Source organism: Peromyscus leucopus, chromosome 16_21 (assembly GCF_004664715.2).
Source record: "Peromyscus leucopus breed LL Stock chromosome 16_21, UCI_PerLeu_2.1, whole genome shotgun sequence".
Taxonomy (NCBI): Eukaryota; Metazoa; Chordata; class Mammalia; order Rodentia; family Cricetidae; genus Peromyscus; species Peromyscus leucopus.
The window spans coordinates 41,793,559-41,819,607 of NC_051084.1; the positions used below are offsets into that span (position 1 = coordinate 41,793,559).

Here is a 26,049-nt window from a genome sequence, read left to right on the forward strand (position 1 = left end):
ACAGAAGGGCAAGTGCAAAAAAAAAAAAAAAAAAGACTTTATTTCACAAATGCATTTAGCTTCATCAAAATACTAGAGAGCCAACTCTGCAAGTAGCAATTTAAGTATTTAAGGGAGAATAAGGATACAATCTTCATGCTCACGTTATTATAGGCGACACCTTTCTTTGGAGAATTTAAACACAGTTAAAATGTAAGCTCCTACCGCACTGCACACACACTCCTTTGTCTGTGGAGGGTTTTTTCTTTAACATTCTGTGCTGCCTGGGGAAGCCTGGCTATTCACCGTGGAAACCAAATCACACTGCTTTTGGTCTGCCAAAAATCTGTAGGTTATTGTTTTAAACTTAAGTACATGAGATTAACTTCTAGATCGAGACCCAGTGACAGTCACTATATTCACATTCATTTACTATATTGGGAAATATGTGGCAAGCCTGGTGCCAGGGATTTTGTTTGAAGAGACTTCACGGAAATTACACGAGGAGCAGGCTGTTAGCATTTGGTTGAATACATAGACTTTATGCCTTTTAATTTCCCAGCTATATTGAATAATGATTGGCAAATAAAAGCTGCTAAGGTACATATTGTGGTGACCCGATGAATTTATTTACTGTGAAATGAGTCCAGAAAATCCAGCCACTTGGTATATCACCTTCCTTATATGAGCTATCATTTTTGTTCTGTGGACAGAGCACTTATGACCAACAAATGTACAAAGCAATGTCATTTGTGACTTAACTCTGGACTGTCACCTATCACCTCATGCTTTCAGGCTCCAGTTTGTGGGGATAGTTTTCTAATTATCATTTTTTTAACATTTAGTGCATGTGTGCTGCATGTGTGTGGTGCACATGTGTGCATATATGTGGGAGTGAATGTTTTCACCCATTCACGTTTAGAAACCAGAGGTGGGTGTTGGGTAGATCTACGCTTTAGTTTTTGAGACATGGTCTCTCACTGAACCTAGAACATTGACTAACACTTTGTTTTTACCTGTCTTCACACACACACACACACACACACACACACACACACACACATACACACACATACACACACACACACACACACACCCCGCAACACTGGGTTTACAGACATGCAACTCCACACCTGGATTTCACGTGAGTGCTGGGGATTTGAACCCAGACACTCACTTCTACTTGCCTGGCAAGTACTTTACCCACCAGCCATGTCCTCCGCATTTACAGAGCTCCTTTGGAGGCAGGGCAGCCTTCAGAGGGCCTGGCTGGTTGAAGTAGGTCATTAAAGGCTTGCCTTTGAAGTTTATGACCTCACGGATTGTGGTCTTTCAGTTTTGGCAGAACAAAGAAACAGCAGTTTGGTTTCCATAGCAAATAGCCCAACTTGACAAGGCAACATACAGGTGTAACCCCAGCATCTGGGCCTGTTCTCCCCCTCTGCCATCATGGCTATGCATTTCCCATCATAAGGAGCCGAACTCTCCCGGGAACCACTGTGCCCACGCTTAGTTCCTTAATTGGCTTCTAGTGGGCATTTTGTCACCGCCCTAAGAAAAATAATAAATACAGTTGCCAAGTGTGTGCCCTTTGACTCACATCTCCCATGGTCTCCTCCTGGCCAGCCCTAATCACCATGCTACTTTCTATAAATCATCCTTGTGCTCATCACTCTGTGTGGGAGCTCTGTGGTGGCCCCCATGAACAGCTCAACCCCCAAGCCTCCTCCGGGTCTCAGCTCTCTCATTTACTGCCCCGTGCATTTAACCAAATAATCTCAGCACTCATCTGGCCACACCAGTGGTGTTTAAAGTGAAAGTATTTTCATATATAGGCTTTGAGATATGCGTTGTATGAATAAGTTTAACTGTGTGGGTGTTACATTTATGGTGTGTACTTTTTATGCATTGTGTTAATGTATATGTGGTGTGTCTAGTTCTTGTGTGTGTTGTGAAAGTGTCTATTGTATGTTGTTTTCAAAGCAAGTGTTCTGTGTATATTGCTTGTACTCCAATGAGAATATTGTGTGTTCTGTATGTATGTCGGCTGTATGTCTTTTGAGTGTATGATGTAAGTGTTCTATGTGTTTTGCATACATTATAGGAATCTGTTGTGTAAATGATTATGCTGTATGCAGTGGAATTGTGTGCAGGGTATATTCTATATCTTATGAATGCATGCAATGTGTGAAGTATAGGTTGTGTGTATTCCATATGTTGCATCTATAGTATATGTTTGGTGACTGTGTATAGTATATGTAATATGTATTGTGTGTGCTCTGTATGTTGTGCGTGGTATTGCTTTGTGAGTGTGTGTAGCGCGTGTTGCATATATTGTGTGTGTTGTTTGTAGTCTGCATGTTGTGTGTGCGGTATATGTTTTGTGAGTGTGTATAGTGTGTGATGCATGTGTTATATATATATATATATATAGTGTATGTTGTATGAGTGCCTGGAATGGACATATTTGACTGTATGCTTGGTAGATACTTGTTGGATGGAAGAAAGGACATTATTCTGCCCATAGGAGGCCCATGGTATACATTCTCAGCTTCTTGAAGACCTGCTTTGTGTTTATCTGTTCAGCCTTCGGCACCGCACGGAGAGAGACAGCAATGGTGTGCAATAGAGGTGAGGAATTCCCTTGTGCGACTAGATGCATGCTCCCACGCTTGCACTTCCTCAGGCACGCTCTTGCTTTCTTCCACACACACTTCCCCTCTCCCTGTGTCATTCCTCCTTCACCCTATTGGCTGTCCCTGTTGTTTGCCCACACCTTCCAGAAAGTGGGGCTTTTGTTTGAGTCATTTCCAAATACACTTCAAATACGAGAAACGCTGCTTGATATGGGCCACGCACACAATAAAAATGTTGAACAAAAATGAAAATATCTTGTTTAAAGAGAAGAATAAATGAGTTCCAGAGTGTCTTACCTCAAGCCAAGGGTTTTAGCCAAATGCAAGTGGTCTCAAAATCTTGGTACGTCTTGACCAACAGCCTCCCAGGGTTACCCATCTTGATGCTCTCTTGTTAAGTATCCATCTAGTCTTGCAGGGATTGTGGAGTTGGCTTTAGTGAGGTGTTACATCCTACATCCTACTTGGTCCATGGTGATCAAAAAGCCAGGGTTTTTCTCCCATTGGGTGTATGACCTGGCACACCTGGTGTCATTAGGAGTTTGGGTCTCAAGCTAATCCTGGGCCTTCCTAAGCAATGGCCTCCAGTCTCCTGACCTCTCTCCAGGTCTCTTGTGGTTCTCTCAGCAGCTTCAATCCCTATCCTTGGCCCAGAAGCTTCAGCAGCGTCTCCCTTCTTGCTGAAGGCAAGCTCTCTCAGCTGTGGGGCTGCTGTTGCAAGCCTGCTGTAGCAGGACTCACCGAGTCTGTCTTCTCCGAGGGGTGGACTCATCTCTCAGGCTCCTCTGGGAGAGGCAGAATTGTCACAGGAGGTGGGGACCTACTTTGAGATCTGAGCTCTTGCCTTCTTTTTCTATCTCTCCATCTGTAAGTCCTTCCTGTCAGACTTGGGAGGGACCTTCCTGGATAGCTGAGTGGGAGGCAGGCCTTCTGACCCGCTTTATTAGTCTAGTCTTCTTCCATGACTATTGAGGTGTAAAGGCCAATTTGGGATGCTTAAAAGCATGCTTGGTGGGGGGAGGTTAGTGGTATGGGTCAGTCAATAAAGTACCTGACTTGCCAGAAGGAGGGCCTGAGTTCAGATCTCCAGAATCTACTTGAAAACTCTGGGCATGGCTGTCCATGACAGTAATTCTAGCCTTGGTGGGGGAGTGGGGAGGGAGAGTTGTAACCAGAAGGATCCCCGAATCTGATGGATCCGTCAGCCCAATTGAATTGATGAGCTTCAGATTCACTGAGAGACCCTGTCTCAACAGGTAAAGATGGAGAGTGATCAAGGAAAGACCCGCTATCAGCCTCGGGCTCTGCACTCACATGCAACAAGCATGCCAACACAAATGCAACCGCCACCCTGCAAAGCATGCATTTTTGTCTTTCAGCAAAGACTCACATATTTTAGTGCCTCATTTTAACCTATGTAGGACTTCACTTTAATCCCTACAATTGTAAAGTTAGGCTGCTTCCTAAACTAGATATGTTCTAAGTACAAGAGAGCAGTCCTCCTTTCCTACTGTACATGCTGTAGCTCATGATACTTTTGTTTAGACTGTTGACTTATTGTGGACCTAAGCGCTGTGATGGGCTTCAGAACTGAACAACACCTTCTGTTCAGTTTCAAGTGCACACGAAGCTGTGTTTACATTTGTGATAGAAGTGGTATGACATATGCACTTCTAGAAGCAAACTGAGTTGTCTTGTAAATGCTCAGTTTGTCAAAATAAAATATCCCTAGAGTCCCATGCTTAAAACATTTGGGTAAATCAAAATATTAATACAAATTAACATTTATCACCAACTTTATTAATAGATCAGTAGATGAAAGGGCTAAGGGGAATAATTCTGAATGACATCAATATAATGCTCTACAAATAAAAAAATAACGTGGCAGTTTAAAATGCTGTTAATGAAATCTTCAGAACACATGGAAATCTGTCCTGTATAGTTCTTTCTTGACAGAAAACAAAAAAATGAGTCTTGAAGGACTTTGTAGTAGGTGACGGGAATATGAGCGAGTAAGGGAAGAAGAGGAAGGGATTGAAAAGGGCAAGAGGGAAAGAAAAATGCCTCCACTGAGTGAGATCCTTCAAATAAGTGCTCAGATGCTGCCACACTGTTCCCCACGCTGGGAAACGTCTCCTTCAGGGTCCTCAAAGCTGGTGACTGGGAGACACTCATGGAGGCTCTTCTTAGCCCCCACATCCATCTAGAACTCCCAAATTGCTTGCCATGGTCTTTCTTCTCCATGACACAATGTGTTAGTGGGAAAATCACATCTTCCTTCAAAATTTCTGCACCGGGAATTATTCTGAGCAAGGATTAATTTTGGCGCGCGCGCGCGCACACACACACACACACACACACACACACACACACAAAATGTCCCCTTCCTCCTTGGGTACTGCCCATGACAACCTTGGCAATTCTATGATTGTTTCTTGAATTTCTAAGGGAGGGAAGAGAAAATTTTCTAGCATGGGTCATAGGCAGTATTGAGGATTTTTTTCAGAGTGATGTCACCCTCATCAGTGGGAATATCTGCTGTGACATGAACAGGAAAGGATAAGAAGGGGAATAGAGACGGGAGCACAAAATACCAGACCTCCCCAGCCCCACTGAGGCTCTTGCTGTTGAGATGTCAGCTGATGTGGTTGGGTTAATTCCTCCTATGGCTTGGGAAGTTGGGCTCACAGAAATTAAAAAAAAAAAAAAGTAAGACCTCATGGGGAAGTGCTAGTTATCTGTTCTTCCAAAGAAAGATGAACAAAACTTGCAAGGGTCTGTAATGCCATCTCCCAGGTGTCCCACTTATGCTGAAATACCTTTTTCTAGAGTTTGAAGGGACCATACTCAGTATACAGCAATCAGTGTGTCCCTTCCCAGGCCCTTGCCATACAGAGGCTCTCCTGCTAGGCTGCATGTAGCCATGCATGGATGCAATTGTTCTTAGAAGCTGTACTTAGAAGCTATTCTGGCATTGATGTGATTGCTCTTAGAAGCTGTATACCTCAGGAGGTCTGTCCTAGACACTGATCGACAACCTAGACTTTGGCGTATTTCTTTCTCTTCTGCACACTGTTCTGCTCAGGGGCCCTCTTAGTCAAGCATAAGAAGCACCTTGTTCCATTTCTCGAAACTCTGAAGAGCTCTTGGCTAAGTTTGCTCCTACCCACTTCCAAAAGATCCAGGTCAGGTGAGAAGCCTAACATTAACACTTGTGTGTTCACGAACAGACACAGTAAGAGGAAATAAAAATGGTGGAAGAACTGTAAGTGGTCGTAGAAAAGAATTGGGACAGAGAAAAGTAAACATTAAAAAACCACTGGCATTGAAAAACACTGAAACCAGGCACAGGGTCTTTTAATGGACAGAATGAAGCAATCCATCCATGCAGTCATCCAGTGTGTAATATACTTTCAGTTTTTATTTAGTATAGTACTAATACAACAATGGATGAAAAGTCCCAAACTCTACCCTCAAGGGACTTCTATTCTAGTGGGGAAAGGAGTCAGATAGCTAGGTCAAGTTAAGTGGTTACATGTGCTTGTAAACATTAATAGGGACTTCACTAATGTAGGGCTGTGTCTGTGCACACTCATGTTCATGTTCACACATGTGTGCAACTTTCAACAACAAAAGACATCTAATATTTTGGGATATGTATTTGGCAACAATCGAGGGGGATTTCTTCAGCAGTAGTGATTTGGACATTAACAATGTAGGAGGAACAAGAAAGACATATTGCACTTGTTAAGACAGGAAATGATTCAAGTTCGGCTAAAACTTTTCAACAATGAAAAACCAGAGCACAAGAGAACCACTTTGGCCCAGCAATAACTAAATGTCTAAGTTTACGTAAAGAATGTTGTGCAATCTTTTGTTGCAGGCTATCCTTTTCTTTTTTTTAATCTTGTATTAACCTCGAAGAGCATTCAGATTTCAGTTCCTATTACTTCCTCATGTTACTGACCAAGTTCACGACTCTTAACTCACAGAGGTGGAATTACTTATACCTATCAGATTTGGTTATTTTATACTCAAGTGCTTATGTCCCAATGCCCTGCTTTTCAAATGTGGTTTGGGTTGATGTTTGGGGAATGAGGAATTTATCAGCTGTGGTGACGAGCTTCTAGCCTTCCAACAAGCAATACTGGCCACTTTTTTCCCCCACTAAAAAAACTCCCTGTTCCCAAAAGAAATCACACTCTGAGTTCATACCTAAGAAAGTCCCAGCAATAGTTACTTATTTGCATAGTATTGTTCAGTAAAACTCTTTCAGGCACACTAAGAATCTGCAAGCTTCTCAGTAAGTCTCTGGTGTAAGTGGGCAGATAAAATTGTGTAAGGCAGATCACAATCATCTCTGCCACCTGGTGTGCACCAGACAATGTGAATTCTCTCATGTGTTAACTTTCTTAGTCCTCACATCAACCCAGTAATGCATTGAAACTTATAGCTACACTTGTTCATTTCTTAGTGATGGAGATATGTTCTGAGAGGAGTGTCCTTAGAGAATTTTTGTCATTGTGTGAACAACGTAGAGTTATGCAACTGAGATGGCTATGATGTCACTAGGTCCTACAATCTCATGGGACCATCTTTGTACACATGGTCCACCAGGGACCGAAATGACATTATGTACTCATGATTGCCATATGACTTTACCACCTACCACTGAGACCCAAGAGACATTAAGTGACATGAACCCTGCCCACAGCTGGTCCTAGTAGACCTGGGATGTGGGTGGGGTACTATCTCAGGCTGTCGGGCTCCATTGTCTATGCCAGTAACCATCATGCAATGTTTTTTTCCTGGATCTAGAAAGTAATCCTCTAGCTCTCTTGAATTTTAAGGCATTTCTACTGTGCAGTGGTCAACAGTAGAATAGTAAAATCCAGCAGTGTGGATGGGAGAGAATGTCAGCTTCAGACAGTGAGTTGAAGTCTCATTCCATGAGTCTATTCACTAGGTAATCCTTGGACAAGCTCCTGCTCCCATTTGGGACATCAGTTGCTGTTGATAAAACATGGATAATCATGATGCTGTCCTGTTACAGTGCCTCACTTGTGGTAAGACACATGTACTTGGTTCTTAAACATTCCCTTCCTACATATATGATAGATTACCAAGCACGGGCCAGATGGGTACTTAAGAAAGCTGTTATGGTTTGAACATGAAAATTTCCCCATAAGCTCATGAGTCTGGACATTTGGTTCCCAGCTGATGGTGCTGTATGGGGAGGCTGGGGGAACCTTTGGGACTGCGGCCTACCTTCTGGAAGAGAGTCACTTAGGTTAGACCTTGAAGGTGACATCTGCTTCTGGATGGGGCATGAGTGTTCTGCCTCCTGGTCAGCACCATATTAGGAAGCCCCATTGCAAGCTTCTGGCATCATAAACCAAGCCACATCAGCCACCGTGCCTTCCCCACCATGGTGGACTATTTCCTTTGAAACTGTGATCTCAGATAAATCGCATCTTCCCCCACACCCCCTACCTTCCCACCACATACACACGATGGCTTCTGTGAGGTGTTTGGTCACAGTAGTGAACAAAGCAACAAAAGCCATGGTCAAGTAAACTGCAGATGATGTAGTGACTCCTCACACCTTCTAGGAGGAAATTGAGCATGGAAATTTTTCTACCAAATGACAGTAAAACCTCAGTGATGGTTACACCACGTCCCTATGGGTGAGGCTTATCAACGATGGTGTCCTTTAAGATATCACTTCAAAGCCAGAGGAACAAGTGGGGCAGTTGATTCCCAGGGAGATTCCCTCCTGATCTCTTTGCCCTTTGTCCTTTCCCTCAGAAATTCCTCCTAGACCTACCCAGTGATCTCATAGGCTGCTTTATTCAGGGAAGTTATCAGATTTTTGTCGGAGGCACTTTACACTCTTAAAATTATTGGCAATGCTAAAAACCTTCTGTCTGCATGGTTAATTCTTCTTAGCTTTACTATATTAGACACTACAACTATGCAATTTTAAAAGTAAATTTTGTGGATCATTAAAAACACCAATACACCTTTTGCCTATTAATATAAGTAACATGATGTCTCTTATGAAATAATCGTGTATTTAAAACAAATTGGAAATAAGAATAGCAGCATTGCTTTACAATATATACCTTGTTCTGGAAAATTCTTCTATGTCTAGCTTAACACAGAGAGCAAATTTTAAAATTTGCATCTATATTTGATCTTTGAGCTATACACCATGTAGCTTGTGGGAAATTCTACTGAATGCTATGGGAGAACATGTATGTAAAAGATTTCTTTGAACTGTTATGAAAGTACTTGTGACCTTAAGGACCCTCTGAGAGGCTCTTGGGACCTTTTGAGAATCACTAGAATAGAATATCCTTTTCTCTTTACTAATGTAAAATTTATTTTTAGTTAACTCATGATAATTGTACATACTTAGGGGTAAGAATGTAATCTATCTCTTACCTCAGGCCTTCATCATTTCTTTTAGAAATATTCACAATCTTCTTGGCTAGCTCTTCTGAACTGTACACTTAGTTATCATCAATCATAGTTACCTCCGCATGCTATAGATTATGAGATCCCATTCTTCCTGCCTGTTTTCTTATACCCATTAAACATCATTTCTGTACCACTCTTCCTCCCCATCCTTCCCTACCCATTCTGCTCTCTACTAATAGGAAATCAAGTATTCATATCGAAGGGAGAACTTGCGGTATTTTTCTTTGCCTGTTGTTTTTCACTTAACAATGCCCTCTAGTTCAGTCCACAATGCTGTGATGACAGGACTTCCTTCTTTCTATGACCGAAGAGGATCTCATTGTGTATAAATATGCACACACATTATGTCCATTTTCTTTATCTGTTCCTCTGTCGTGGGACACATGGATTGACTTCATATCATGTTCCAACATTTAATGATTTTTATAATCATCTCAGAATCCCCTCTCAGCTTCTCCCTTTGTCGCCTGCTTCCAAATGGCAATTGTTAATGATTCGCCCTTCAAAATTCTTGGATTTGCCAGATCAAAAGAGTGTATTGGAGTCTCTTCCCTCCCTCTCTCTCCTTCCTCTTCCCTCTTCTTCTGATTATGTTTCCTTATAGCCTTTCTTTCTTTTCCATCTCCACTGGCAATCTTGGAACATTTTCTTCCCTGGCTGGAGTCTTACAACTTGTCTCTCTGCCTTTTGGATCCAACAGCAGCCAGGATCTTTGTAGGTGGCATTCACAGTTAACTTCCTTCCTCAAAAATCTTGGCCTTGGCCAGCATCGATCAATTCTGCATTATGGTTTATGTTTTATGAAGAGTTCAAGTACTTTTTTCAACTTAAATGGAAAGAAAAAAATATTTTGCCATGAGTGAAGAATTCCAGTCCATTTCACTGATGAACTTCAGAAGTTGTTGGCATGTTTCTGCTTCCAGTCAGGATTGAGTAAGAGAGCCTGGATCAACTTTCTCACCAGAAACAGCCAAACAACAAGAGAGGGTACATGAAGCCAGGGTTTTCAGATACCAGATGTCAATGGTGAAGGCCTACCACCCTAGGAGTCGAGAAACAAACGGGTGAGCCCTTGATTGTTTCTGCTTACCAGCATGAGTTTCCAGGTCATAGTACAGGGGAAGAAACTCAGTCAGAGCTCAGCAATCAATGAGTTCATTCTGAATCAATGAGACTGGGCTTAGGAAGGCCATGGTGGCAAATGCAAAGGACCAGATGCAGTGAATAGGCATTTTAGAGACCATCCGAGTCCTGTGTAGGAACTCAGCAGGGCATTGACTTAGACCTGCGTGAGAAAGCTCTCCCATCCAGAGGAAGAACCACTCTAAAACACCTGATAAAACAGTACACAAGCCCAGAGACAACCATTATTGCCACCCAGTGACTATAAAATGTCTGGATCCAAAGGCATTTTCTAGAGGACTCAGAAGCCACAAGCAGTGAGGAAACTCTCTTAGACCAAGTGCTGCTTGTTATGTTCCTACCTAATAACTTAAAGCAAGACCCCGAAGAAACAAACAATGTTCAAGGACTCAACTGTATCCTGAAGGCAAAAGGATTCAGAATCCAGAAAGTAAACATCCATGATGTCTGGTGTCCACCTAAGAATTACCAGATATGCAAATCAGAGGGAAAAGTCAAGGATTAATACAAGTCTTAGAAGTGGAGTATAAGAGCATTGAAGTTTATTATAACTGTATTGCATGTGCTCTAAGAGATAAGCAGAGAACTCTAAGGTGTAACATGTCTCTATACCGACCCATCCCACACAGAAAACTGCAGCCCCAGACAGTTCTACCAGAGCCTTTAGGAAGACATAGTATCAATTTTACTTGAACTCTACTAGAAAACAGAAGAAGAATCAATCATTTTCAATTTGTGAAGTCTTCCCAACTCCCCAAGGCCATTTCCCGTACATCAAACCTGGAGAATATAATACAGAAACATTATTGAATATAATACAGAAACACTATCGACCAGTATTCCTTGAAGACAAACAAATTTTAAACAGAATATTAATAAGTAAAATCCAGCCCTCTCTACAAAGGTAAATCCATAATGACTTATTATATTCACAAGGCAAGACTGGCTCAGCACTGGAAAACTGATGTATGTAAGCACCATAATAACAAAACTCAAAAATAGATGCCAGAGAAGGGGTCATCAAAATCCACTTTGTATCCCTGATGAAAATGCCCTGCATATTAGAAGAGAGGCTCCCTCAGCCTGATGAAAGTGTATCTAAAGAAGACCCATGCTAGCATCCGACTCAAAGGAAACTTTCCCCTAAGACCAGTCAGACAAGGATGCCTGCTTCCTCACTTCTGCTCCATATTGTACTAAAGGCTTTAGCTGGGGCATAAAGAAAAAGTAAAGAAAGTGAAATACAGGGTACACCTCTTGGAAAGAAAACTATCTACAGACAGCATAGGTTTCCAGATAGAGAATCCTTGGCGCGCGCGCGCGCGCACACACACACACACACACACACACACACACACACACACACACACAGAGTTAATGCACACACACACAGAGTTAATGCAACTAATGCAGTTAGTTTTGTAGGCTACAGATCAATATGCAAAAATCAGCTGTGTGCCTGTGCATTAGCAGTGGAACTTTCAGGAAGCAATATATAAAATAACATCTTCTACAAGAACGTCAGCAATATGAAACGTTAACTCATTTGCTGACAAAATGATGAGTTCTATCTGTATGGTGGGTAGCACTGGCAGATAGGCCTGTTCCCTAAGCCCACAGGGTACCTGACAGTGTTCTCGTTGGCATCTTCTGCCCCATCACCCCTGGTTTAGGTCCTCTCTAGGAGTCTGTTTCAAGGTCAGCCACAAATCACTCTCTTTTGCTGGGTCTTCCAGGTGCCAGTTTTACGACTTTCAGAAACAGGGAAGAAAGAAAAAACATGACATACTCTTTTTCCCTCTTCCCTTTTCTTTTCCTTCCCCATACTTCCTCTTTTCCTTCCCTTTTCTCTTTCTCTCCCCCATTCCTCCTTCATTTCCCTTCTTCTTTCTCTTCCTTCCCTCCTTCCCTCCCTTCCGTTTGGCTTTGCTGTGCGGCTCAAGAAGGCTGATGTGGGGCTGCAGAGATGTCTCAGTGGTTAAGGGCACTGGCTGCTCTCCCAGGGATCCTGAGTTCAATTCCCAGCAACCATGTGGTGGGTCACAACCATCTAAAATAGAATCTGGTGCCCTTTTCTGGCATGCAGGCATATATGCAGACAGAGCACTCATACCTTAAAAAAACATACATGCATAAATAAAATTTAAACGAACAACAAGCAAGAAGGCTGATGTGCAACCTATTATGTAGTCTCAGCTGACCTCCTGATCCTCCTGCCTCAGACTGCACAGGAATACAGAGGGTACCTCCATGGGGCAGAGGTTTGCCACCATACCAGGCCATATCTTCGCTTAAACACCAGTTAAATAAGAAGTTCATTTGATTGGCCTCAGAAGTCATTTCCACCTCCTTCCTTCCATGGGTTGAGCAAACCACTAAAGCCAGCCCAGATTCAAGGGAAGGTAAATAAACGGTGTGTATACATTTGGGGGGGAGGGGAGCAATGCAATGTGGCTCCTCAAGGTTAAAGAGATTATCTTTAATTGACTACAGTGCTCATATTAAAAGGAAGACCCCATAGAGAAATTACATTTCAGTTTTGTTTAGAAGAGACCGACAGATTGAAAGACTCTCAACATGGACGTGTGGGCTTGACAGATGCTTATGCATAGATATAACTTAGCGACTGTTTATAGACACTTGCAGAGAACAATGATGGTGGGGCCATTTGGAATCTCAGTTTTACAGCAAGTTTAGAGCCTGGGGAGATGCTCAGTCAGTACAGTGTCTGTCTGTCTTGCAAGCACATGGACCAAATTCAATCTTCAGAACCCAAATTAGAAATGGCATGTATGGGGGAGCACACTGGGGAGGCAAAGACAGGTGGGCAGAGCCTGAGGAATGATGCTCAAGGTTGTCCTCTGACCTTAGCACGCATGTGCACACACACGTACAGAAACTATCCCTCCCCAAGAATGCACACACGGACATACACACCCACACATGATATAAAAACATAAAAAGGAAATAAAAGAGGATCTAAAGAGAGTTCATGCTCTTGTTGTATGGCATATGACTGAGCCCAATAGTTGTTTCTTGGGCAACAGGGAGAATCATGGGAAACAGCCTACTGGTCCACAAAATTTCAGTTGCTGGTGCTGCGAGTTTCTCAGGTTTGAGCAATCCTGAAAGGGACACATGTTGAGAGGGGGAAGGAGAGGGAGAGGAGGTCCAAAGGAGGCTGAGATAGGAAAGCACCCTCCACCAATCTAGTTCTGTTCGGTGCATCAGCACAAGGCCGTGCGTCTCTGTTAATATGTGACATAATCCAGGCACAAAGCCTCTGCCAGCTATTTGCCTTCATTGAGCAAGATTAAACTGCAATGAAGCAAATAATTGGCTTGTCACATCTGTCCCTTTCCCCCCCACTTATGAAGGAAGTTAAGAAGAAATGGCTCATTGCCCTGATGTGGGCTATCCGTTTACATCACCATCCACCCCCAGTTATCCTGTGGCCTTCTGCAAAAAAAAAATAAAGGACTTATTAAGGACTTGATAAAGGACTGCAAAAAAAAAAAAAATCAAATAGTTGACTAGAAAGACAATCTCAGAAGCCCGTGAAGAACTGCTTAGAGAAATGAGTTGGGGAAAACACTGAACTGCTTAAAACTAAGGTGTTTGAATGACGTGACAGAGGTTCACAAGTGCCTGTTTGGATGTCGGTAGATGGAAAATGTGTGACAGGAGCAGAAGAACTCGGCTGTACAAGGAAGTCCATCTGGGACAGTGGTTTCAAGTCTGTGCTGTGGTTCTGTGAGAGGTTCCTGGAAGTTCCACAAATAGCAAAAATAAGTGTAGCGAGTTAAGAGTCACAGAGGCCCTGCCTGTCAAAACACAGTTGTCTCTAAACCCATATACGTGTTTCTCTAGATGTTTCTTGTGCCTTCTCTTTCTTTCTGGCTACAGGGGGATAAAAATGCTGCTTCAGAGCTGTTTCGTGTTTACAGAGTCAAGACCCGGGATCCTTGCCAGTAACAACACACTCTTCATGATTCTTCCCCTCCTCTTGTTCTAACTGGAAGTCATTGGGGGTAGTGAAGGTGAAGGAGTTTGAATTGAAGGTTGCTTGATCTCCAGCGAGGGTTTCTGACCCACAAGTCATCCTGTGGTTTTACAAACTGTAGCCAAGCCCATAATTTCCTTCCAGCATCATTTTGTATAACTTTTTTTTTCTTCCCCTTTTTTGGCTCTTCATTCCTGGTCCCTTAGGAAGGTCTGGAGACTCCTGGATGCTTTGATGAGCACGACAGTGTAATAGAATGCACTCTTTGCCTCAGGCCATGATGGACACCAGACTCAGTTATGACAGTTATGATGACCTAGGGCTGTCAACAGTGTACAACAGCGGAGTTAGTGGTGTGTCTTATGTGGTAACGTGTGACCATGCTCAGAACATTTGTGTGGTGCCGAGAACAGAGCAGAGTGACATGGAGGTGACTGTCTGTGCGGACCCAGATTCCAGTTGAGGAGTTGAGTAAAGCGGCCACACATAAGTTGTCTGGAGAAAGGGAGCTGAAGGAAAGGGAGTCAGAGGGAGACTGACTCCCAACATGTCTGAGGGAGGAGGCGACACCAAGGTCCTGGGTAAGACCTTAAGGGTCATAAGGTGAGGAGGGAGATCTGTAAATCCTGTCACTTGGAATGCACATTTGAGAGCCCCGCCTGCATGTAGATGCCTGTGTGTCTCCAGGACATGTAGGGTACAGGTAGGGGGAACGGGTCCGTATGTAAAAAGAAGAAATCCTATGGTACATGACCTGCTACTTGGATCATGTAGGTGGATCATGGGACTTCAAGTCCACTCAGGACTTCAAGGTCACCCTAGACAACATAGTGAGACTCAAGTGCAAATAAGTTATAAATTTTACCTCTACATCATTGCACAAATCAATTTTACTACTTGTAAATTGCTTTGAGATCTTTCAGTACATAAATGCCCAGGCAAGTTTACGTTTACCAAAACAAAGCTTCCATATCAATGATTCATATATTCATTTAGTTTGTTTGTGACAGTCAGGATAAAACCCAGGGCCTGGCACATGCTAGGCAAGTGCTCTGCCACCAAGTGACAGCTTGGGTCAACAATTTCGAGTTTGATCCACCTGTTTAGCATTCATTAAACCGCCACTTACTAAAGGACTGTCATGTGATCCTCCTCAACCCCTTCTGGTTATGTCCCTTACAGAGTATAAGTCAGCATGCAGACACTGGCATACCCATCTTTGATGTTGAGCTATTCACCGCAATAAAATCATGAATCAGCCCGGGAGCCTTACAATAAATAAATGGATAAAGAAAGTACATATACATAAAATTAAGTCTTATTCAGACATAAAGAATTAAATGTAGCCAGGATGAAATCAGATCTTTTTAGGAAAGTGCATAGAATTGTTGATAATAGTGTTAAGCAATACAAACTCGATTAAAAAAAGATAAATATCATGTTTCCTGTTATAAATGAAATATTAAAGAGAATTAAAGAACATGGCTATCGAAGGAAGACTATAAGATATTGGGGGTAGGTATCATTAAACTCTTACGTATGTGTGAATTATTACATTTAGCCTATAATTACTGTGTATAGTTAATAAGTAGTTTTAAAAAAGAAACTACCACAGTACACCTCTGTTGAAACAGCCATGAGGTAGAAGACTTGGTCTGCCTGCATCATGATGGAGCTGAGCAGGGGAGTCACAGGGAAGTTGTAAAAAATACAGATACCAGGTGGCCCTCAGTCATTACAATGTGACATTTCTGGTCCTGAGAGGGGTCAAGTCTTGTTATGAATGTAGTCAAGGCTGTGAGAACCACCTCTGTGGACTACTGACCTAGGGGACAGTTAATGAATTTGCATAGTACCATGTCACTGCCAGACTTAAACCTGCTTCTCTGAGAAAAAGGAACAGTTCAAACCTCCGGAAACAGATAAGTGAGAAACCTCTACCCTGCTAGACCCCAGGCAACATCTACAACAAGCTGCTGTGGACGGCCATTCCTTTGTTTTCTTCTGTTTCAGAATTGCCCCCAGGTGACTTCAACTTTGAGTTTCCGAAGGTGCTTGTGGGACTGTGGCAGGGAATCCAGGGCCTGTCCACCCTGGAAGACCTGCAGGAAATGGCCACATGCTCTAGAAGGAGCAAGCAGTCATTGTTTATTTGCAGTGGTATTGCAGGGTGGCCCATTATGACCGGGAAAGAAGCACCCAGCCCTATAACCTTGGCTATTCTTGATTTTTTTTTTTTTCTGGGCATGAATTTTCCTTTGCATAGTTAAGTCCTAGAATTAACTGGGTTCTGATAAGACAAGGGAAAGGGTTGTTCAGCCTGGCGTAGAGCAGTAATGCAACAAAGTATAAAGCCTATGCAGTGTTTCATCTGTGCCAGGGTTCATTTAATCTCTACCCCTCCACAAGATGCTGCTGCGTGCCTTTACAACCAAAGAGGAAATCGTGGTATCACAAACTTACTGACAAGTTCCCAGAGCCGGTTGGAGGCACCTAGCGCCAGGCTCCAGAAGTTGTGCTGGGCACAGAACTGTTAAGTGTTGGCCTCGGGATCTGATACCTGGAGGGTCACTAGGTGGCCCAGGTTCGTTGCTGTGTAGAGGTGAGTTGTTCCAGCTAATTTTGCTGGGAACACCGAGGCTAAGAGGAGCCAAGCGGTTTGGGATTCCCAGGCATTCTTCCCCGGACTCGGGACACCTGGCAGGGATGCAAGGTCAGGAATACAAAGACCCTGAAATGCTCCGCAGGGATGCAGAGACCCCGGGATGGAATACCGGGGGGTGGGGATGATGGGGGATGCAGAGATTCTGGGACGCCTGGCTGGGGTGTCCAGACTTTGAGATGCCTGGCAGGGACACGACTGTCCAACCTCTCGGGCTCCCAGGGCGGGGCGTGGGCACCAGGCCAGCTCGCTCGCGCCCGCGGCTTAACAGGGCCGGCAGTCTCCGCCCGCTGCACGCCCCCGCGGGCCCGGCTGGGAGTGGGAGCAGCGTGCTGCTCCTCGGGCGGGCGGACACAGCTTCTTCCTCTCGCCGGGAACTGGAACTGTCTGGGAGCGCGCGGCTCTGACCGAGAGGGGCTCGCCTGCCCCCGAGAGCGGCAGGAATGTGACCCTTGAGTGCCGGCACCGGAGCACCCCTCGCGTGGCTCCCAGGCTCCGGTGGCTCCCGGTCTGGGCGGGTTTGGCTCGGAGCTGCTAGATCCCTGCGCAACCCCACTGGGGCACCCGGGCCAGCCCAGGTAGGAGGAAACTGGAGAGTTGGGGAGATGGGGGTGGCCCGGCCATGCTGCTGCCTTGACCCTGGTAAATATCCTTCTTAAGTTACTCAGTAGCCAGTGTGTCTGAAGGATAAAGGTGATGGCAGTCTCTCTCTCTCTCTCTCTCTCTCTCTCTCTCTCTCTCTCTCTCTCTCTCTCTCTCTCTCTCTGTGTGTGTGTGTGTGTGTGTGTGTGTGTGTGTGTGTTGTGGGCACGCATGCAAGACTAAAGGTCATGTAAATAATTTGGGGAACTCGCCCAGCTTTCTTCAGGTTTGTTCTAGGTACATGAGTCTCCCTATGTAAACTGCTCCCAGGCCTTGAGATCTGGCCAAGTGTAATTAACTTGTAACTAACTAAACAAACCCCATTATAGGTTAGGGCTCAGGAGAGAGATTTTAACAAGTCAAGAGGTGAAATTCCTTAATCCATCTGGTGGGATGAATCCTCTCACCAGACAGGTTGATCCTGGGGAATGTAGACACATTGTTTACAAACATACCCAGAGCCTGGCAGTTTATAGGGCCCCTTATTCTTACTGCCCTTTATCCTCGCAGCAGTTCTGTGGGTGAGACGCCAGGATCACTTTGTTTTATGGCAGCTCAGATGGAGGCTATTTTGTTTGAGGACTGGCACCCTCTGGGCTTCAAACCCCCATGGTCTAAAGTTTTGGGGAGGGAGGGAAGTGAGAAAGGCTGTCAGGGGAGACAGGGAGACCCCCCTTCCTACCAGAGCTCGCTCTTTGCACTGTGGGGGATGTTCACCAGATGGAGACATCCCATAATTGGGGCTCTGAGGGACATCCTAGGAACTGAGACAACAGAATCTAATCAATTGAGCTACTCCAGCCACGATAAAAAGGAGCTGAAGTCCATCTGTCATTGGAACTTGTGCCTGAGTCACCCTGGCTTAATGCCAATCCTCCGGAGGTAGATATACCTCATGGAACCCCACGGCCGTGAGCTACGGGAGTCAGCCTGGTTCTGGGGACAAATCCCACCTCTCCTCCCACTTTCCAAGCAGCTGCTGCTATCTTTCTCTTCTTTGAGCCCTTCTAAATTCTTAACATCCCGCACGTTATATTTTATTTAATGTTACACCTCCACATCCTAAACTAACTCCTGAGCTAGGCGGAAACATAATGTCCATTGAGATGGATGGGGTCTGACTTATCGTCAGTCTGGGCTGACAGCCATTCTGGTGCCCGGTAAGTACTTGCCAGTAGGGGCTCGCTGTTGGGTGGCCGGTGTGCAGTTCAATAAGGGACATTTGCCCTAAATGCTCATAGAGCCTTGGCGAGGAAGGACCAGACTTCCCCTTTCTCACAGACTCTGCTGAACCCCTGTGTTGTAATGAGGCGTCGAAGTACTCTTTATGCTCCCGAGGCACATAAGCTCTCCTGGCAAATCCTCCACCCTGGTGAGACACTGCTTACTACTAGCTTTACTCATTTATCAAACAGATATCTATTGAATGCTACTAATGTGCCAGGCACTGGGGGGAAAGTACTAGGGAAAGTGATGTCGATAAATGAAAAAATCCCTGCCTTCTCACATGCGTGGGCCCTCTTGGCAAGTTAGAGAATATCGGAAGGCTCTTTTTTTTTTTTTTCCCCTAAGACAGTACTTTGAAATTTGCCACTTTGCAAAGAGTGTGGGTCTGGGGTAGCCTGTAGGACACAGTGAGCATTGCCAGTAGAGGGGGTGTGGAGACAGTGGTCGTACACACAGCTCAGTGGTGCTCTAAGGAATAGCAGGGGTGCTCAGATAGAGCCAGCCAAGCAAGAGAACCAGGGTAGATTGGGAACCTGCAGATGTCTGTTCTCCTGCACAGAGATTCTATAGAGGGAATTTCTTGTTAACGAGCTGGGCAAAGCTGGACCATGGCAGTGAGACAGCCGTGGCAGAGGAGGGTATGGGGTAGGGAAGAGCTTAGGTCCTCAGAGTCTTGCGCTGAGGGATGGATGGGTCTATAATGAACTTGCCACTTCAAAGGAGAGAAGTTGTCAGGAGCCCTGACTCATTGGCCATGACCTGCCCCACAGTGCTACCCAGGTGTCATTAAAAGCTGGCGCTTGGCTTGCGTTTCCCTCTCTGTGTGGTTGTGAAGTGGTTAGGGGTACAGGAGAAGAATCTGCAGCGTTGGCAACTTCACCCTCCTCTCCTTGCTGGCTCTGGCCTCCGGAAGTGCCAGCAGATTCCTAGCCACACCTAGTACCGGAGAGTGGGCAGAGGGACCCTGCCAAAGAGACCTGTCACCCACCAGGTGTTGAAAGTCCCTGAAGATTTTCCAAGTCCCTGGTCACTACCTTTGGATTCTGCGCTGTCTCCTCCTTGTGTGTGTCCATGGCACACAAGTGACGGAGTAACTAAGACATTTCTCTCATCTGTTTGGGAAAGGATTTATACGATGCCATTAATTAAAATAGAATGAGAGGGAAGCAAACATGGAGTCCACACTGACTAGAAATGTTTAAAATGACCCGGAAAGCCGCAGCTGTCAGTGTCTTAAAGATAAATGTGAAGTATTTGGGGGAAATGAAGGATTCTTGGTGTAAAGTGGGGTTGAATCCTTCATCTGGTTCTCATTAAAGGAATGGGAAGAGCAAGGCTAAAGCCTCCTGAAGTTCCCCATTCCACAAGTGCAGGTTGGTAACTGTAGTGCAGCTTGGCGCTGAGCTGACAGAAAGGGTCTAGAGGGCCCAGCTCTGCACACCCGGCCACCTCAACTCAGGTCACCTGAAAGTCCAGCAATGACTCCTAGCAGGCGCGAAGTGAAAAGTGAGGGGCTGTCACCAGTTATCCGACACTTCTGTGTGCAAATATTTTTAAATCATCTGTCTGCAACTCCAAGGTGATATAATACAATTCAGTGGGCCACAATTTTTAAAACAGTAATATAATGTCTAAATGGAAAGAAGAAAAAAAAAGCAGTTTGTATTAAACTTATGTATTTCAGGATGCCTATGTTTGGGGTGTAGTTAGTAGTTTTTACTCTTTTGACTCTTTGGGGACCCACCAGCTCCCAAATAAATATACAGGGAGACTTATTATCACTTATAAATGCACGGCCTTAGCTTGGCTTATTTCTAGCTAGCTTTTCTTAACTTAAACTATCCCATCTGCCTTTGCCTCTGGGCTTTTATCTTTATCCTATAGACCTTTCTTTACTTATTACTCCAGGGCTTGCTATGGAGCTGCATGACTGACCACTGGAGTCCTCCTCCTCCTCCTCTCACTTCTTGATCTCCTCCCAAATTTCTCCTCCTATTTATTCTCTCTGCCTACCAGCCTTGCCTGTCCTTTATCTTGCCTAGCTATTGGCCGTTCAGCTCTTTATTAGACCAATCAGGTGTTTTAGATAGGCACAGTAGCACAGCTTCACAGAGTTAAACAAATGCAACATAAAAGAATGCAACACATCTTTGCATCATTAAAACAAATGTTCCACAGCATAAACAAATATAACACATCTTAAAATAGTATTTCACAACATTAGCATAAAGCTAGGCAGCACTTTATATATGTTGACCACAGAATAGTGTGGGGATAAACTCAAGTCTTCTGGGGAACAGGTGAGCTGGTGGCCACATGAATACCTTTAACAGGTTCTTGACTCTTAGACAAGGTCTCAGTGTAGTGAGAGGTGAGTCTTCTTAGTTATTACAGCAGTTATAAGCATTCCTAAGCCTTTCAGTATGTATGGAAATTGTTCCTACTGTGCATTTTCTATAGATGTGGGATGGAGTCGGGGTTAAGCTCAAAACACCAGATACATTTTCTGTTGCTGTGTCTGGGGATGACCTGGTGGTCATGAAGGACAGGGATCAAGTCCTCATGAACTGGACTGCCTTGAACTGGTCCAGATTCTAGATAGTCACCCAAAGTGTCCCCTGCCACATCCTGCATGTCTCCAGGGACTTGACCTGACTGGGTGGGGAATGAAGAAAGGACAGACAGACATACGGAAAGCTGGGATTGGGTGGGCTGAGCTCTCTGATGATGGAGAAGCCCCATTCCTTCGGAAGCTCAGAGTGTTTATATATAATTGAACCGAGAGGTGGAGTGATTGTATACAGCTGGACATGGAAGAAGGGTTTATTGTAAATGGATAAACAAGGAGGAAAGGTTAATATAAGCAGGTTCCACTGGTCTTGGTAGGATCAGTCTCTAAAGGGGAGCAGTCTTCAGGCTGTAAACATCCAGAGGGGAAAAAATCTATGATGGATATTTTCCACACACATTGTCACCATTCACACTTGGACCCAGGAGGGAAGGCTTTGTTATTTTCTTAGCCTGGGGTAGGCTTTGGTTTCCTGTGGATCTAAGACATTGGGATCCTTGACCCAGCTGTGCTGGTGTCGACCACGTACACTCACTCGGGACTTCACTCACTCCCTATGCTTCTCTTCAGCATAGTTTCTGGAATGCTCTCCCAGGGGCCCTGCCCACCATGTTGAGAACCACTCACTGCCTTCTCTGTGTGATAGGTAGTGGTGATTAGAGCACTTGTGAATCGGATGGGGAGCCTGACATATCCCATGTACTAGTAGATAAACTGTAGTAGTAATAGTATAGAAGCTAGCTGTCCAGAATGCATTTAGTATAAACTGTAGGGATTATCTGTAAAGGCAACAATAGAAATCAGAATAAGGGGCATCATGCACGTGGGGGTGACCACTGAGGAGCACAAAGGACTTTGGGGGTTGATGAAAATTGAAAATATAGGATGTCTTCTTGGTATCTAGAGTTGTTCCAGCTTGTGGAACTGAGCAACTAAGGCATCCGTGTTCTGCTCTATATGGTACCTCAGTAAAACAGTGTATAAGAGAAAACAATGAAAATTCTAAGGGAGCGTGTTGCATCATTTGGCTATCTGCAGATCCTCAACTAAGAGTCGGAGCTGGTCTCACCCTCCCCCACTGGCCTAGTCTTGATTGTAGTTTCTTGTGACAGTAGCTGTGTCTCTGCCTCACTTTCCCCTTTTGTCCCTAAACCCATGTGCCTTAGTTGTAACAGGCCATTTTGTAGCTTTGAGCCTTACACAGCTCAGTATTGACATTTCATCGTAGCACATGAAACCTGTTGGGCAGTTTTTTACCTTATTTTCACATCCTTATGCATCCTCTGTGATTAAAAAGATAATCCCTTCCCCTCGTTGTGTGGGTGGGTAAATAAGCCAAATCAATTTACTCTGATTGAAAATTGCAGGTCTTGATGTTCATTGAGGTTTCCCGGAAGTGGGTCTCTTTGGTCCCTTCTTGTGTGTGAGGCTTTGCTGGCTTGCAGTTTTGTAAAGCTACTTCTCCAGTGGTTCCAGTGGTTCCCAAGGTCAGAGTGTCTGGCTGTGACTCTGTCTGTTACTAACTTTTGTAGAATGGCAACCACTTAGTGCAGACCACAGAGATCCCCAGGTGCCTCTGGGATCATTCCCACCCTCTCCTTTCTCAGCCTGAGTCTGGGCACTCCTAAATAGATGGACTTTTTAGAAGTTAGTATGAGGTACCCTATGTTGTCCCGAGGGTTTGAGCTTGTGGGACTTGATGTTTCCATGTCTCATGACTGGGGATTCTGAGATGATAAGGGACATTTACTTAAGAGAACACCACTTAGACATTCAGCATAAAGACTGGCCTGGAGAAATCAAACCCAATACTACAAAGTAGCTTACTTTATGGGATGTTCCTCTAATGCCTCCTGATTTTTTCCTTGGAGGCTTCTTTCCTTTCTCCTCAATACACACCCACTTCTGTTTCAGTATAGAAATCATCTCCTTGGGTAAAACTGATGCCCCCAATGGGATAGACTCAGGTCCCTTGGATGTCTGTAGATTTTCTTGGAAATGCGCCCATTCTGGTTTCAGAATCAAGGGCTCCTGTAAGTAAGTATAGAATTGTAAAGTAGTTCTATGGTTGTGTAGTTTTGTGGCTTTGTACGTTCCTTTTAGCTGTCTTTATCACACTGACCTTTTGGTTAAGTTTGGCAACTATTAAGAATCTGGTTGAATGCTAATAACAAAGGAGTTATCATGGGGAGTATCATCATTGTGGGCTTAGTTCAATACCAAAACCCATCTTCACCGATTTTTAGTAGACACATAGGCAATGATGCTGGGGAACATGCTTAAACTCCTGCTTTTTCTCAATTATGACTAAGTTAGTGGGAGCTGAATTCTCTAAATATTTCTCCATGTATTAAATCTACACATATATTCGTTTGTCTGATGTGAGAGGTTACAAATGTGTTACAGATGCTGTAGCTCTAGGAGGCACTGTTTGGAACGGTAGACATGTAGGGATGAGGCCAGAAATGTGGAATGTGTGTGCTGTGGTTTGAGTGTGGTTACCAGAGTTCACAGGTGTGAAATGCACTCTCCAGGGCAGCCGTGTTAGGCAAGATTCACAGGAAACAATTAGGTCTTGAAGGCCCTGTTCTCAAGAATGGATTAATGCCAGCACAGGGGAAGTGAGTTCATTAGTGCAGGAGTGGGTTGTTATAAAGTGTGTTCAGCCCTCCCTGGCTTGCTCACTCTTGCCCTTTCTTGCCCTTCCACATTCTGCCATGGACAGCCCAGCACAGATGCTAGCTCCATGCTCCCAGACTCCAGGACTATGAGCCAAATACTTTGCTGTTCATTTCAAGTGGCTTGGGGTTATAAGCAGTAAATCAAACAAAAGGCAAAACAAAAAACAAAAACAAGAGAGAGAGACAGAGAGAGAGAGAGAGAGAGAGAGACAGAGAGACAGAGAGAGAGAGACAGAGAGAGAGAGACAGAGAGAGAGAGACAGAGAGAGAGAGACAGAGACAGACAGACAGACAGAGACAGACAGAGAGACTAAAATGGCTAGGTGGCTAGGATTTCCTTTATAAATTTCAGATTTGGAAGTTGGCTCCACAAGGCCCCTAGAAGAAGCAAGGACTTATTCTTGCTTTGTACTCCCACTCCTGGGCTTCTATTGAGGTCTGGCTTCCTTAGAATTGCCCCTAGAGTCCCCTGAAGTGCAGAGATTTGTGCAGATCTGCTCTGCAACTCATGAGCCACATCCCTTGTCATAATGAAGAGTCTATAAGGTCAAAAGGAGAGACCCACTAGAGACTTGACCTTCAGCACTTATTTCTTGATCATGCTTCAGGTCCTCAGGTGCTCTAGGATTCTTTTCCCAACTATCTGGACTCCAATTCCATGGCTGCCAAAGGCTGTCCTGAGTGACCTTGGGGGACTCCACTCCCAATATTCCTGCCTTGGGGGCCCCGGGGGAAAGACTGTATAGAAGGGAATGTACCTGCATGTACAGACTAGGGTGTCAACTTGTGCATATGCTCAGAGCCCCTCACATGTGGAAAGAGCTGGCTGTCCGGAGAGAGGGGTTGAGAGTAACCAGATTACAGTATGGGCTGCTGTTGGGCCTGCTCTGGGAAGATCCCGCTCTAGGGCCAGCACACCGTTCTGGCACACCGAGTCCAAGTCCCAGGACAAGCTTCCTCCAGCAGCAGTTAGCAGTTTCCTCTGTGGCGGACCCACACAATGTGTGTCCTCAGTGCATCTGACAGAGCCCGTGCCTAGCTTCTGTCCTGGAAGGCAGGATTCACAGTGTGGGGAATTCCTCCGGAAGAGGAGGAGACTTCAAGTTCGTGGGAAATTCCTCATTCATAAGAAAGCATCTCATAGATTCACTATGGCCACATACAAGAAAAATACCCTCTTCAGGCCTGGACTTGCCTTGAGGAAAATGCTGGGGCCTACAGCTGTCCCCTTCCCTGGGCCTGCATTGGACAAGGTAGATCTTCTGACCCCTGGGATGAGGGACAACACCCCCCCACCCCCGCCACCCACTTGCTGCTAGCTCATCCATCCACAGCTCTTGTCATGGCCACTACCCTTCTTGGGAAGGGGCTTTTGTTGAGAATCGGTAATGGTCATATTGGTTCTTGTACTTATTTTCTATTTTTCATAATTTAGTTCACGTTTATGCTTCTCGGTCTAGTACTATGGTAGGCTGCATCTGTTGCTGTAACAGGATACCAGAACCTGGATAATTTGTAAATAATAGTTTGTTTAGGTTAGAAGGCCAGGTGGCTACATCTGCTGGCGGCTTCATGATGCCCCCTAGCATAGCGGATGCAGGGAGAGCAAAGTGGGTGCTTGTGGAAGAGACTGAGTAAGAGGTGGCCTGGCTCTGTAACAGTCTGCTCATGTAGACTTCAAAGATGGCAGGCCAGGGATTCCTTCCCTCCCTCCTTCCTCTCTTCTACTAGTGTTTATCACACACTTGGCATGTGTAAGCTGTGAAGGATGGGGCCTTGCTCACAGGAATATGGGGGGGGGGGGAATGGTCTGTCCTATCCTGCTTTCTCTCATCTCAAGTGGAGAGGACTCGTCATTGGGGTGCTAGCTGAGTTGCCTCAGCTGTCTGTGTGTCGTGCCATGGAGATGCTGTGTCACTTGTCCCTGGCTGTGGAAACGGGGTATCGGGGCGGGCCCAAGGACAGTTTCTGATCAGAATCAGCTCAGAGCTGTCCTAAGTCTCTCAGCTGCTGCTAAGGAGACT

At 44.8% G+C, this 26,049-nt stretch overlaps 1 protein-coding gene across 7 annotated transcripts in view; it reads left to right on the forward strand.

Annotated features, from left to right (window-relative positions):
• Il1r1 (interleukin 1 receptor type 1) overlaps positions 1-26,049 on the forward strand; it is a 71,526-nt gene that overhangs the window by 16,073 nt on the left and 29,404 nt on the right. For 5 of the 7 annotated variants that reach the window (XM_037200172.1, XM_028865793.2, XM_028865795.2 and 2 more), the window contains exon 1: positions 17,196-17,484. The exons of the other annotated variants lie outside the window; for them this stretch is intronic. The gene's annotated coding sequence lies outside the window, so the exon portion shown is untranslated. Of the gene's footprint in view, positions 1-17,195; positions 17,485-26,049 lie in introns of those variants that run through there. 7 annotated transcript variants of the gene reach the window in all.